Genomic DNA, 12,636 nt, shown 5'->3' on the forward strand with positions numbered 1-12,636 from the left:
GAGGGTGTGTTAGTTAACTACTGCTGCATTACAAATTAGCACAAAACTAGTGGCTTAAAGCAGTACACATGTATTATCTCAGTTTCTGTGGGTCAGGAGTCTGGGCACAGTGTGCCTACGTTCTCTTTTCAAGATCTTTCAAGGCTGTTGTCAGTGTGCTGGCTGGGCTGTGTTCTCATCTGGAGGTTTGACTAGGGAAGAATTTGCTTCTAAGCTCTCTCAGATTGTTTGGAGAATTAATCTCCTTGTAGCTGGAGGGCTGAGGTCTCTGGATTATTTTGCTGGCTTTTGGCAGAGGACTACCCTCCACTCCTGGATGCTGCTTATAGTTCCTTGCCATGTGGCCTTCTCCATAGATTCTCTCAAAACATGGCAGCTTACTTTTTCAAAGCCAGCAAGGGGAAAGTGTTTTTACTCCCGTCTGCTAGGACTGAGTCTTACGTAACATAACACGATCATGGGAGTGATATCCCATCCCATTTGCTACATTCTATTGATTAGAAGCAAGTCACAGGTTCTACCTGCCCCCATATGGGGCAGTGGGGAACATTGCTTTAGGGTATAAGCCATAGTGAGCATCTCTCTCTCCCTTTCTCAGAGGTCACTTTCCATTTTCATCTTTTGCCAGGGATCTTTCTAGGCTCAGTAGAATATCAGAGTGTGTTTATATGTGTCTGTGTCATACAGAAAAACTTAGGAAAAAACACACATTAACAGGAGCAAAATAAATTCCCTATCTCTCCAAAGGAGGCCTTGACTACAGAATGGTGACAAAGAAACCTTGCTACTTTCCTACTGAGGACAGCCAGTCCTAGAACATAGAGTGGCTCAAGAGCTTTGGTTCTTAAGACCTGTTGCTTCTAGGTCAGTGAGAATAAGTCTTTTGTTGCAAGGCATAAGGGGAATTGAGCGCCTGGGAGCAAATTTTTTCATTTATATTTTACATGCTGTTATAAAACAGAGAACCAGATATTATAGAACAATATAGAAACTTTACCACCATTTAGGTTCATTTACACCCCCTACCTTTATTATATAATTGTTTTAAATATTTTTTGTAGCCGAAACCGGTTTGGCTCAGTGGATAGAGCATCGGACTGCGGACTGAAAGGTCCCAGGTTCAATTCCGGTCAAGGGCATGTACCTAGGTTGCGGGCACATCCCCAGTGGGAGATGTGCAGGAGGCAGCTGATCAATGTTTCTCTCTCATCGATGTTTCTAACTCTCTATCTCTCTCCCTTCCTCTCTGTAAAAAATCAATAAAATATATTAAAAAAAAGAGGTAAGACATAAAAAAATATATTTTTTGTACATACACTGAGAATTACATTCAGCATTGTTGGACTATTTGCTTCAACCATCAAAAATTATTTATAAAACTCAAGAAGAGGATAGTCTATTATTTTATTCCTGATTTTCCAACTTTCCTTTTGTTCATTTACCTTCTGTTTGAAGAATTTCTTTTAGCCACTCTTTTAGGGTAAGTCTTCTAGTGATAAATTCTTTTAATTTTCCTTTTTTTAAGAATGTCTAGGTTTCACCTATGTTTCTGAAGGATATTTTTACTGATATAGAATTCTGCTTCGACAACACTTTTCTTTCAGCATTTGAGAAGTCTGCTGTCATTCAAATAGTTGCTCCCTTATGGGTAATCAGTCATGTCTTTTCCAGTTACTTTCAAGATTTGTCTTTGTCTTTTGTTTTCCAAAGTTAGGCTGTTGTGTTCTCCGGCGTAGATTTGTTTTGGTTTATCCTGTTCGGTGTTTGATCAGCTTCTTAAGTCTAGGTTTATATCTTATGTAAAGTTTGCAAAATTTTCAGCCATTATTTCTTCAACTATTCTTTTCAGTTCCACCTTCTTTTTCCTCCTTTTCTTGGGACTTCAATTTTATGAATGTTATCTCTTTTGTTACTTTCCCACAGGTCCCTCAGACTCTTCAGGGTTTTTTTCAGTGTATATTGTTTCTGTTGATCAGATTGCATATTTTTTCTTATTCCCTTATTCTTTGTTCTGTTAATTCCATTCTTCTATTGAGCCTGTCCCCGGAGTTTGAGTTATTAAATTATTCCATTTCAAATTTTTCATTTGGTTAGTCTTTATATCCTCTATATCTTTGCTGAAACTTTCAATTTATTCATTTCACAAAAGTGTTTGTAATTTCTCACTGAAGCATTTTTATGATGGATGCTGTAACAATTCTTGTCAGATAATTCTAACATCTGTGTCATCTTGCTGTTAGTGTCTGTTGTCTCTTCTCATTCCCAGTTCTTAGTTTGATGAGTGGCTTTCCATTGTATCCTGGACTCTTTTGGAATTATGTTATCCGACACTAAGTCTTATTTAAACCTGTTTTATCAGGCCTCCATAATAACCAGGCCGGTGGGGAAGAGGGGTGCTGACTTTTATCACCAGTTGCAGAATTCCTAGGCTGTTAGCCTAGTTCTGTTATCTCTCTGGGAAAGGAGGAGGGTTATTCTTAACTTTCCTTACTCCTTGTTGCCTACCTGATAGCAGGGGGGTGGTGGTGGTAAGGGTACCACATTACTGATGGGCTATAGTGACAGTCTCTGCTGATATCACATTGAGGAGGAGGGGCACCTTGTGATTACTGGGTGGGAGTGCACGTCAAGGCCTCTCAGGTAATGTCCATGGACACCCCAACAATCTCCTTTTTGAATAAAACATTTTAAACATCTTTTTAAATATAATTCTCACACCATACAATTTATCCATTTAAAGTGTATAATTCAGTAGGTTTTAGTACAGCCGTGGGCAAACTACTGCCCGCGGGCCGGATCCAGCCCGTTTGAAATGAATAAAACTAAAAAAAAGACCGTACCCTTTTATGTAATGATGTTTACTTTGAATTTATATTAGTTCACACAAACACTCCATCCATGCTTTTGTTCCGGCCCTCTGGTCCAGTTTAAGAACCCATTGTGGCCCTTGAGTCAAAAAGTTTGCCCACCCCTGTTTTAGTATATTCACAGAGTTACGTAACCATTGCCACAATCCAAGTTTAGAACCTTTTCATCATCCCAGAAAGAAACCCTCTTACCTATTAGTAGTGATTCCCCAATGCCTATTCCCAGCCCCTGCCAGCCACTAATCTAATTTCTGTCTATGGATTTGCCTATTCTAGATATTTGATATAAATGGAAGCATAATATATAGCCTTTTGTGTCTGGCTTCTTTCATTCTGGATAATCTTTTGGGGTTTCATCCATGTTTTAGCATGTATCAGTACTTCATCTTTTTATTACTGAATGATAGTCCATTGTATAGATATATCACATTTTATTTATTCATTAGTTGATGAACAATTGGATTATCTCCATTTTTAGACTGTTAAGAATAACACTGCCATGAACATTCATGTACAAATTTTTCTGTGGACATTATGTTTTCAGTTTTCTTGAGTAACACCAGGTGTGGAATATAGTAATGGGCTATATGGTAAATTTATTTAACCATATGAGGGAATGCCAGATTTTTGCCCAAATAGGTTTCATCAGTTTACACTCTAGTCAGCAGTGTATGAGGGTACCAGAGACTTTGAATTCCTCTAGTGACCTTGGCTTTGAGCCTTCCTTCCCTTTGTGCTTGTCCTCAGAGAAATTACCTTTTGCAGCTCTCCTAGCTGTAAAACACTATTATCACTGGAGGCATTAGCATGGTGGTGTAGGGCATGGGGGAGGGATGGTATTCTTTGGTCTTTGGATGGCACAGTGGTCCTGAGTCTGGGGGTGAGATGGGGGAGGTGGACTTAAGGGGTAGGGCTTTTTGGATCCCACCTCATTTCCCCCTGTCTACCTGCAGCAGGTATCCTCTGGTCTTCTCAGTCTAAGTCCTTGAGGTTCTTCCTCCTGTAAATGAAGGCTTGGCTTCTCCCTTAGATCACACAGGGAGGCTGAGTCTGGGTGCTTTTCCTTTCCCCCAGCACTAATGAAATGATACCAGTGCCCTCACTTGATGAAGCCTTTTGTTCAGTAAAGGAGCCGGGGGCCTCGACAACACCACTAGGGGAGCGTTTCTCCAGGTTTCCCCCCATCTTCCCTAGGAGAGCTGGGTTGGGTGTCTAAAGAAGCTTACAAGAGGGTGGAAAACTCCTATGGGTACAGCCCCCAGGAATGTTGACTCTCACAGTAGTCCTCATGTGGCCCCAGCAATTCATCACAATTTCTAGTTTAATGTTCCTACTGTGGCTTCTGCCCTAGGTAAACAAATGCTCCTACCCTTTGTCACCCTACAGGGACGTGCCTGTCTCTGAGTTGGCCATTTGTCCTATGACTCCTCTCTTAATGGGTTCAAAAAAAAAATTAATTTGATGCCTGCCCTGCCTTTTTCCTATAAGGATGGGTTTCTTCTTTCTGACCCTCTACAGGTCCAAGATGAAACCTTGTCTATTTACTGGGTGTTAGTGATTGAAATGAAATATAAATGATTTTTTTCTGAGCCACAATTGGCTGCATTAATAGATACATATTGTCTTTGATGTTTAGTGCTTTGGTGAGATTCCTGTACATGCCTTTCCCTGATTTCTCCTTTAGAGAAGAGTTTCCTAGGGGTATGTGAATCCCATGTAGAGTTCAGGAGCTTTAGTACCTTCTAAAAATTATATGCAGACTTTTAAAGGTATGTTTTTATCTGTAATTTTTTTGCAGGCTACTAGTCTTCATTTGATTCTCAAAAGGGCTCATGCTGCCTGGTTGGTGTGGCTCAATGGTTGAGCATTGACCCATGAACCAGCAGGTCATGGTTCAATTCCTGGTCAGGGCACATGCCCGGGTTGTGGGCTCGATCCCCAGTAGGGGGTGTGCAGGAGGCAGTTGATCAATGTTTCTCTCTCATCAATGTTTCTCTCTCCCTCTCCCTTCCTCTCTCTCTAAAAAAATCATTAAAAACATATTTTTAAAAAGGGATCCATGCTATTAAAGATGTTTTTTAAAAGCTAGTTGCCCTTAAAAAGCACATAGTACTATATGCCAACTTGAATTTATTAAGAAGTCTTCCATTCTTTCTCAAAGCCAGGATATTTTCACCTATTAGTCTTACTGGTCTATAAAACATATGAACCTATCTTCAAGCATTGGCTGCATATCAGCTATAAGCTCAGAGTCTCACTTCTTATGTCCCAAACTTTCATAGCAGCAGAGTGAAAGCTCATAGATTTTAACTCAGCAGAAAGCACTGCAATACCCTCAGAGCCTGTTTACATGACTCTGTTTTTCTAACAAGCTTGATTATTTTGTTTTCTGGCCTGCAGAAGATAAAAAGCACTAAGCTTGCAAATGCACACTTATTGCACAAGAAGGGACATTGAAGGATGGGAAAGAAACTTGCAAAGCAAACCACATATGTCATCTCTTATGTGAAACCTGCCCAGATCTCCAAGTCAAACTCAATTACTCCCTTTCCTCCATTACCAGGATGCATACAACTCTGATTGGTACGGGGTATGAGGAATAATCCAACCTAACTAAGCAATCCCAAAGTACATTGCTTCATGGCAATTGATGTTCCAGTTAATGTCAGCCCGTAGCTATCAAAAATGTCCCATTTATTTTTTATAAGAAACTTGAGAATTCAACTATTTGAAAACTATTTCCATGAAAAATTTTTGCATAATTTTTAAAATTTTAAACTTATAAATTACATATGCTTTGCTTCATTGGAAAATCAATGTGTGACATAACGTCTTGACAATACTGGGTACCTTTGTTACCCTATAAGAATAAGCTTGTATTCTTTTCTAGGTTTTCTCAGCTCTGAGTGATTGATTCTTCTAGATAACCTGAAAATTTTGCCTTAAGGTTGTATAATTCTAAGAAAATCGCTTAAAGTTAACTCTCTTTAGTTAAATATAGTTACCGTGTTTGCAGCTGTTTTGTTTCTTTGTGCTTTGGGGATGACACATCTGTTTGTGGTCAATTATGTATAGTTTCAGATTTAAGTGGCTATGAACCAAAACTGATCAATCTCTTTCTGATTCGTTCACAAGGACCAGACAGTGTTCCCCTTTGTGTCATACAGGAAGTAAATGTTTGGCTTTTCCTCTAAAAAAAAGTCACAGAAATGTTCAGACTAGCTGTGCTTTAAGAAACTGCCCACTGAGAGATGTTAATGAAAGCAGTAAAAGGGCATTTTCATTTAGTGGCTCTAGCAGGTTAAGCATTGATATTCTAATTGAATTCATAGTGAGGCCTCCTTTGTTTCTGCAAGCATCTGAGAGGCCAAGATGTGCATGCACTGTTGGATTTGGCATAGTTTCTGGGCTGTATGTTAGCCTGTGAATCCCCTCTTTGACCATAAATGAGCAGTTATCTGGTAAGTATAAAGTCTTTTTGTTTCAGGAACTTTTGGGGAAACTACCAGTGCATATAAAATAGGCACACAATTAAGAACGTGTAAAACTTCTCAACTTCATTACCTAGGTCAGTGGTTGGCAAACTCATTAGTCAACAGAGCCAAATATCAACAGTACAACGATTGAAATTTCTCTTGAGAGCCAAATTTTTTAGACTTAAACTATATAGGTAGGTACATTGTTATTAACTTAATTAGGGTACTCCTAAGGCTTAGGAAGAGCCACACTCAAGGGGCCAAAGAGCCGCATGTGGCTTGCGAGCAGCAGTTTGCCGACCACGGAGTCCTAGGTCAATGTCAGTATCCAGATCCCTCGTTCATGATCTTCAACTTAGCAACAAATGACCATGTTTTATTTTGTGAAGTTTCTGTGTTAGGTTTGATCAAATCATTGAATCAATACCCTTCCCCTGGGAACTGACCTTTAGACCACTTTCACAGCCAACATTCCCTTTCGCTGAGACCACATTCCACTTGCTGAGACCATTATCCTTCCCCTCCAGACCTTTCCAGGATCTGGACCCACCCCAAGAATTCACCCAGAAGAAGCCCACCTAGAGTCCTTTAAAACCTCTGACTCCCCATCCCTGGGTGCTGGTGCCATTTGGGCCTTTTCTTATCTGGTATCCAGATGACCGAATAAATTCATAATTTTTAATCCCTTTTGGCCTCGTGCGAACGTTCCTCCTTCGTTGACCCTAACATTCTGCATTACCTCATGGCCTATAGAACGTTGGTTAAAGGTCCTGATGGAGCTCTTGCCTGGGAACCCTGTCTTTGGGAGCCAAACCATGCACGTTTTAGTTGAGCCTTGATCTCCTTTACCTCATCAACATTTACTATATGGACTAGATAGGAGAACTCGGCTGTATATTTTTTTCTGCTTTTAGAAATAAAGCAAAGACTATGATGATAATCAAATAACTGCAGCCAGGTTTTATTTAGCAGTAACCATGATCCCAGTACCATGCTAAGGCATTTATGCAAATTCACCCATTTAATCCTTAATAACAATCCTTCTGAGTTAAGTGTGATTATTATCCCCATTTTATAGAGAAGTAACAGAGAATTTAGGTAACTTGCCCCAAACTATTAAGTGGTGAACCCAGTAGACAAATTCAGGTAGTCTGTCCTGGGACCCATTTTCCTTTATTTTTTTAATATATTTTTATTGATTTCAGAGAGGAAGGGAGAGGGAGAGAGAGATAGAAACATCAATGACTAGAGAGAGTCATGGATTGGCTGCCTCCTGCACACCCCACACTAGGGATCAAGCTCACAACCCAGGCATGTGCCCTGACCAGGAATCGAACTGAGACCTGGTTCATAGGTCGATGTTCAACCACTGAGCCACACCAGCTAGGGCCCATTTTCCTTTCTATAAAGATTTTTTTAAATCCTCACTTGAGGATATGTTTTTATTGATTTGAGAGAGAGAGAAAGGGGGAGGGAGAGAAACATTGGTGTAAGAAGGAAACATTGATCAGTTACCTCCCATATACACCCCGACCAGGGATCAAACTCACAACCTAGGTATGTGCCCTAACCTGAAATCAAACCTGCAACCTTTTAGTGTATGGTGTGACACTCCAGCCAACTGAGTCACCCATCCAGGTCCTTTAAAGATTTTTTAATTTTATTTTTAACTATATTAAAACATCTGCCTGGTTCAAACATCAAACCATGAAACAAAATACATTCAGAGAGATCTAGCTTTTGTCTCTCTCCTCCCTATTTTCACCCTACCTAGCCAGTTAACTTTTTTTTAGGTTTTAGGTTTATCCTTTTATATTTTCCCTTTTTTTATTGTCTAAAGTTTGACATAGTCTCCTTTTCCCCCCTCCCCTCCCAGCCCATTCCTACCCCGGCAAGCCCCCACCGCCCCAGTGTCTATGTCCATTGGTTATGCTAATATGCATGCATACATGTCCTTTGGTTGCTCATTGAAAATAATATACAAATTGTGTGTGTGTGTGTGTGTGTGTGTGTGAGTGTGCCACTATATGTGTATAAAATTCACACCCTCACCTAGCCAGTGTGGTTAAGTGGTTAAGCATTAACCCATGAACCTGGAGGTCAGGGTTTGATTCCCTGTCAGGGCACATGCTAGGATTGTAGGCTCAATCCCCAGTAAGGGGCATGCAGGAAGCACCCAATCAGTGATTCTCATCATTGATGTTTCTCTCTCTTTCCCTTCCTCTCTGAAATCAATAAAAACATTAAACACACACACATACCTACCTCTAACCAGAATACACTATAGCTATTTTATTTGTCTCTATTTTTTAAATGCATTTTTAGAAAGGGGTTCATAGGTCAACACTCAACCACTGAGCGACACAGCCGGGCTGTATTCATTTTAAAAACCTAAAAAATGCCTTTTCTTATCAGAAGCAGATTCATGAGGCCAGCTGATGAATACAGGGTTAGGGAAAAACTAGTGTACAGTTGTGAGTATGCAAAACACAATTTATTCTTCTATTATTGCTTATTGTATTATTTTATATGAGCAACTGTAAGTCTACTTTTGCCCCACCCTGTATATTTCACATCACTTTGGAGATATCTGCCTGAGTACTGAGCTTACATTCCTCTCTCCTCTTTAACATTTTATGTTCTGCATCATGCTTGAGATATTTGACATCTATAGTAAGATAAGACAGACTCTGCCTTGTGTAAAGATGCATCTCTAGAAACCTTGGATCTGATGCTGTTTAATCTGGTCAGCTTATGAAATTGAAATCAGGCTTATGTCTACTTTTTTCCCCCTCTAAAGACAGAAGGGAAAAATTATAATAGTCATTGGATTTAGTCTTCATTTGCTTAAGGAAAAATAGGTCTAAAAAATATAGGTCTGAGTTGATTGGTGTTCTTACGGTCCCAAGTTTCCCAGACTTCAAAGAGCGCCTGTTCCTGGAGGTTTGGTATTTCTAGAGTCATGCACAAAGGCCAGATTTAATTGGCCTCTGCTTTTCTGTCTCTTTATCTGGAATCTTCAAGTTGTTCTTCTGTTTGGTAAATATGTGTATTAGTTTCCTAGGGTTGCTGTAACAAATTACCACAAACTGGGAGGCTTAAAACAAGAAATTCTTTTTCAGTTCTGGAGGCCAGAAGTCCAAAATTGGATAGGCTGCACTCCTTCTAGAAATTGTAGGAGAGATTCTGGTTTTTGCTTCTTCCAGGTTCTGGTGACTGTCAGCAGTTAATTGACTTGTAGATCCATGAGTCACTCCAGTCTCTGCTCTGTGATCACACTGCCTCCTTCTCCTCTTCTGCCTCAAATCTCCCTCTGCCATATTCTTGTATAGCTCCCTCTCCCCCCAATATTCCAGGATGATTTCATCTCAGAAATTCTTAAATGTACATCTGTAAAGATCTATTTTCCAAATAAGGTAACATATACAGGTTCTAGAAATTAGAATGTAAACAGATCTTTTTTTTTGGGGGGGGGGTGCACCATTCAACCCACTAAAATATATTTCCAGGTTACTTATGACACTATGCAAGACAGATTTTTATCAGCAGTTATATTAAACCAGAGGCCCAGTGCATGAAATTCATGCACAGGTACGGTCCCTAGTGGCCACCGACCAGTGGCCAGGGCCTCCCTTCATTTCATGCCACCCCATGGTGGTCAGCACACAGCATAGCGAGCGAACAAATTCTCGGTAGGTCAAACTCCTGAGAGGACACTTTGCATATTAGACTTTTTATAGAGAGATATAAAGACATGACTTGTGCTATGTGATTAGATACTGTGGTGTTATTAAACCCAAAGCATGTTTTATAGTCACTTGATTTATATTGTGAAGTATAGCACATAGAAAATAATGACATGGTGCCCAGCTGGTGTTGCTCAGCGGTTGAGCATTGACCCATGAACCAGCAGGTCACGATTTAATTCCCGGACAGCACATGCGCAAGTTGTGAGCTCAATCCCTGGTGGGGGCTTGCAGGAAGAAGCTGATCTGTTTCTCATTGATGTTTCTATCTCTCTATCTCTCTCCCTTCCTCTCTCTAAAATCAATAAAAACATATTTTTAAACAAAATATTTTAAGAGGTTGAAAAATAGTTGGCTCTAATATTCTTTTTTTTTTTTTTAATCCTCACCCGAGGATATTTTTCCATTGATCTTTAGGGAGAGTGGAAGAGAGAGGGAAAGACAGAGAGAAACATCAACGTGAGAGAAACACATTGATTGGCTGCCTCCTGCTCGAGCCCCAACCAGGGCCCAGGCCGGGAAGGAGCCTGCAACCAAGGTACATGTCCTTGACCGGAATCGAACCCAGGACCCTTTGGTCTGTAGGCCAGCGCTCTATCCACTGAGCCAAACTGGCTGGGGCTATAGAGCCAAGATAGGATTTCCCACACTACAGTCTTTTGTAGTTTAGCACATGTGTAAATTGTGACCACCACTTAACCACTGGCTCATTAAAGGCACTCTAGTAATTTGTAGAAATGGATTAGAGCAGTGGTTCTCAACCTTGGCTGCACATTAGAATCACCTGGGAATCTTTTTAAAATCCTGATTTCTGGGCCTCACCCCATAACAAAGAAACAGAATTTCCAGAGGACGAGGCCCAGAAATCAGGATTTTAAAAAGATTCCCAGGTGATTCTAATGTGCAGCCAAGGTTGAGAACCACTGGATTAGAGTGTTCAGCAAAATGGTTGATTCTCTTTCTTCCACTAGCCACCCAGAACACTGAGCTCTGTGTAAAACATGTTAAATGGCTATGTCTATGATCTTCTCTTACCCCCTTATACAAAGCATTATGTATTAAATCACCAGTTTTTGTTTTCTGTAGATTTAATTTTTCCCTGCAGAGCACCCAATTAACTTTAATTGGCTAGGATTCTTGGTTAAGAAGGTCATATTGTTGCCACCTGGCCACCAGCATGTTTAAGGTTGGAGTCCTTCTCTACTTTGCTCAGATCATATTACTAATTCTAAATCAGAAGTGGGAAACCTTTTATCTGCCAAGGGTCATTTGGACATTTATAATATCACTAGTGGCCCGGTGCACAAATTTGTGCACATTGAAAGGAAATTAATTAGAAGAAATATTTTAATATCGCTATTTTCCCTTTCTCTATAATAGAAGTGTCAACCAAATTCACAATCGACACAGATCAAAGCACACACGTGCAATTGGCGCCAGCAAGAGCTTTATATGTATTGTGCATGCACAAGTCAACTTAGCCTTTTATAGATATAGAATAAACTTGCTTACTTAGACCTGCTTTCTGATGTAGCTAAACTTTTTCCAGCCCAGGGAAGCACCCCAACTTCTCTTTCGGATAATTGTCAGTGACACAGCAGTAAATATCAACACAAAGCAGATTATTATTGTAGATCACGCAGGGAGAACAAAGGGTAAAATATTTAACTGCAGTAGTGTTTGACTATATTCTGCGCAGTGAGAAAACCTGAAGTCATTTTCAAGGCCACCATTTCTGACTTTACAGTCAGGTCAAGTTTCTAAGCTTTCTAAATCTCCGTTTTCCGGCTAATGAAAATAGGATTCCACCGAGTCTCCTATCTACCTACTCTAGGACTTCTGTGAGGATCAAATAAGATGAGGCACGGGAAAACACTTCAAAGGCATTTGGTTAAAATGTAAAATATTTGGCTATAAAGCAAGTCATGTTCCTGGGCTGAAGAAACTCCAAGGGGGCTAGTCTCTAGGGAAAGGAAGCCAGGCATTGCTACGTGACAGCAATACCCGGCACCCACAGCTACCATTTCTGGGTTTGGCTGGGTTGTGGGCCGCATTTTGCATCATGGGGTCTTGTCAGCATAGGCTGTGATTTAGTGGGCTATGGCTCCGGGGTGGTGGCATGGCCTGTGTCTCACTTGGGGGAAGCTGAGTATTGTTTTGTGGGCACCAGGTCTGTGGTGCTGTCTCTTTGTAAATGGCCAGTGCACATCACGGCAGATCCTGTGTTGAGCATCTGCCCCCTGGTGGTCAGTGCACATCAATGTGACCGGTCAGACAGTCAGACACTTAGCATTTTATATATATAGATTCGTGGGCCATACAAAATTATCAACTTAAAAATTAGCCTGCTATATTTGGTCAATCATTTAATTAATGCACCCCTAATGCCTTGGCAGGACCAGATCAAATGATTTCAGGGGCCATATGTGGCTCCAGGGCTAGATGTAGATGTTCTTCCCTAAGTGAAACCAACAAGCATTTGCAGAGTTGTCCCTGGAAAGTAGCAAATGGAATGAGTCCTTATTCATTTAAATGGCATCATTTGAT

General features: G+C 40.5%; 1 protein-coding gene across 1 annotated transcript in view; it reads left to right on the forward strand.

The window, feature by feature from the left end:
- The window catches only part of JADE3 (jade family PHD finger 3), a 103,252-nt gene that overhangs the window by 61,059 nt on the left and 29,557 nt on the right, over window positions 1–12,636 (forward strand). The window lies entirely within an intron of this gene.

The sequence above is a fragment of the Myotis daubentonii genome, chromosome X (assembly GCF_963259705.1).
Source record: "Myotis daubentonii chromosome X, mMyoDau2.1, whole genome shotgun sequence".
NCBI lineage: Eukaryota > Metazoa > Chordata > Mammalia > Chiroptera > Vespertilionidae > Myotis > Myotis daubentonii.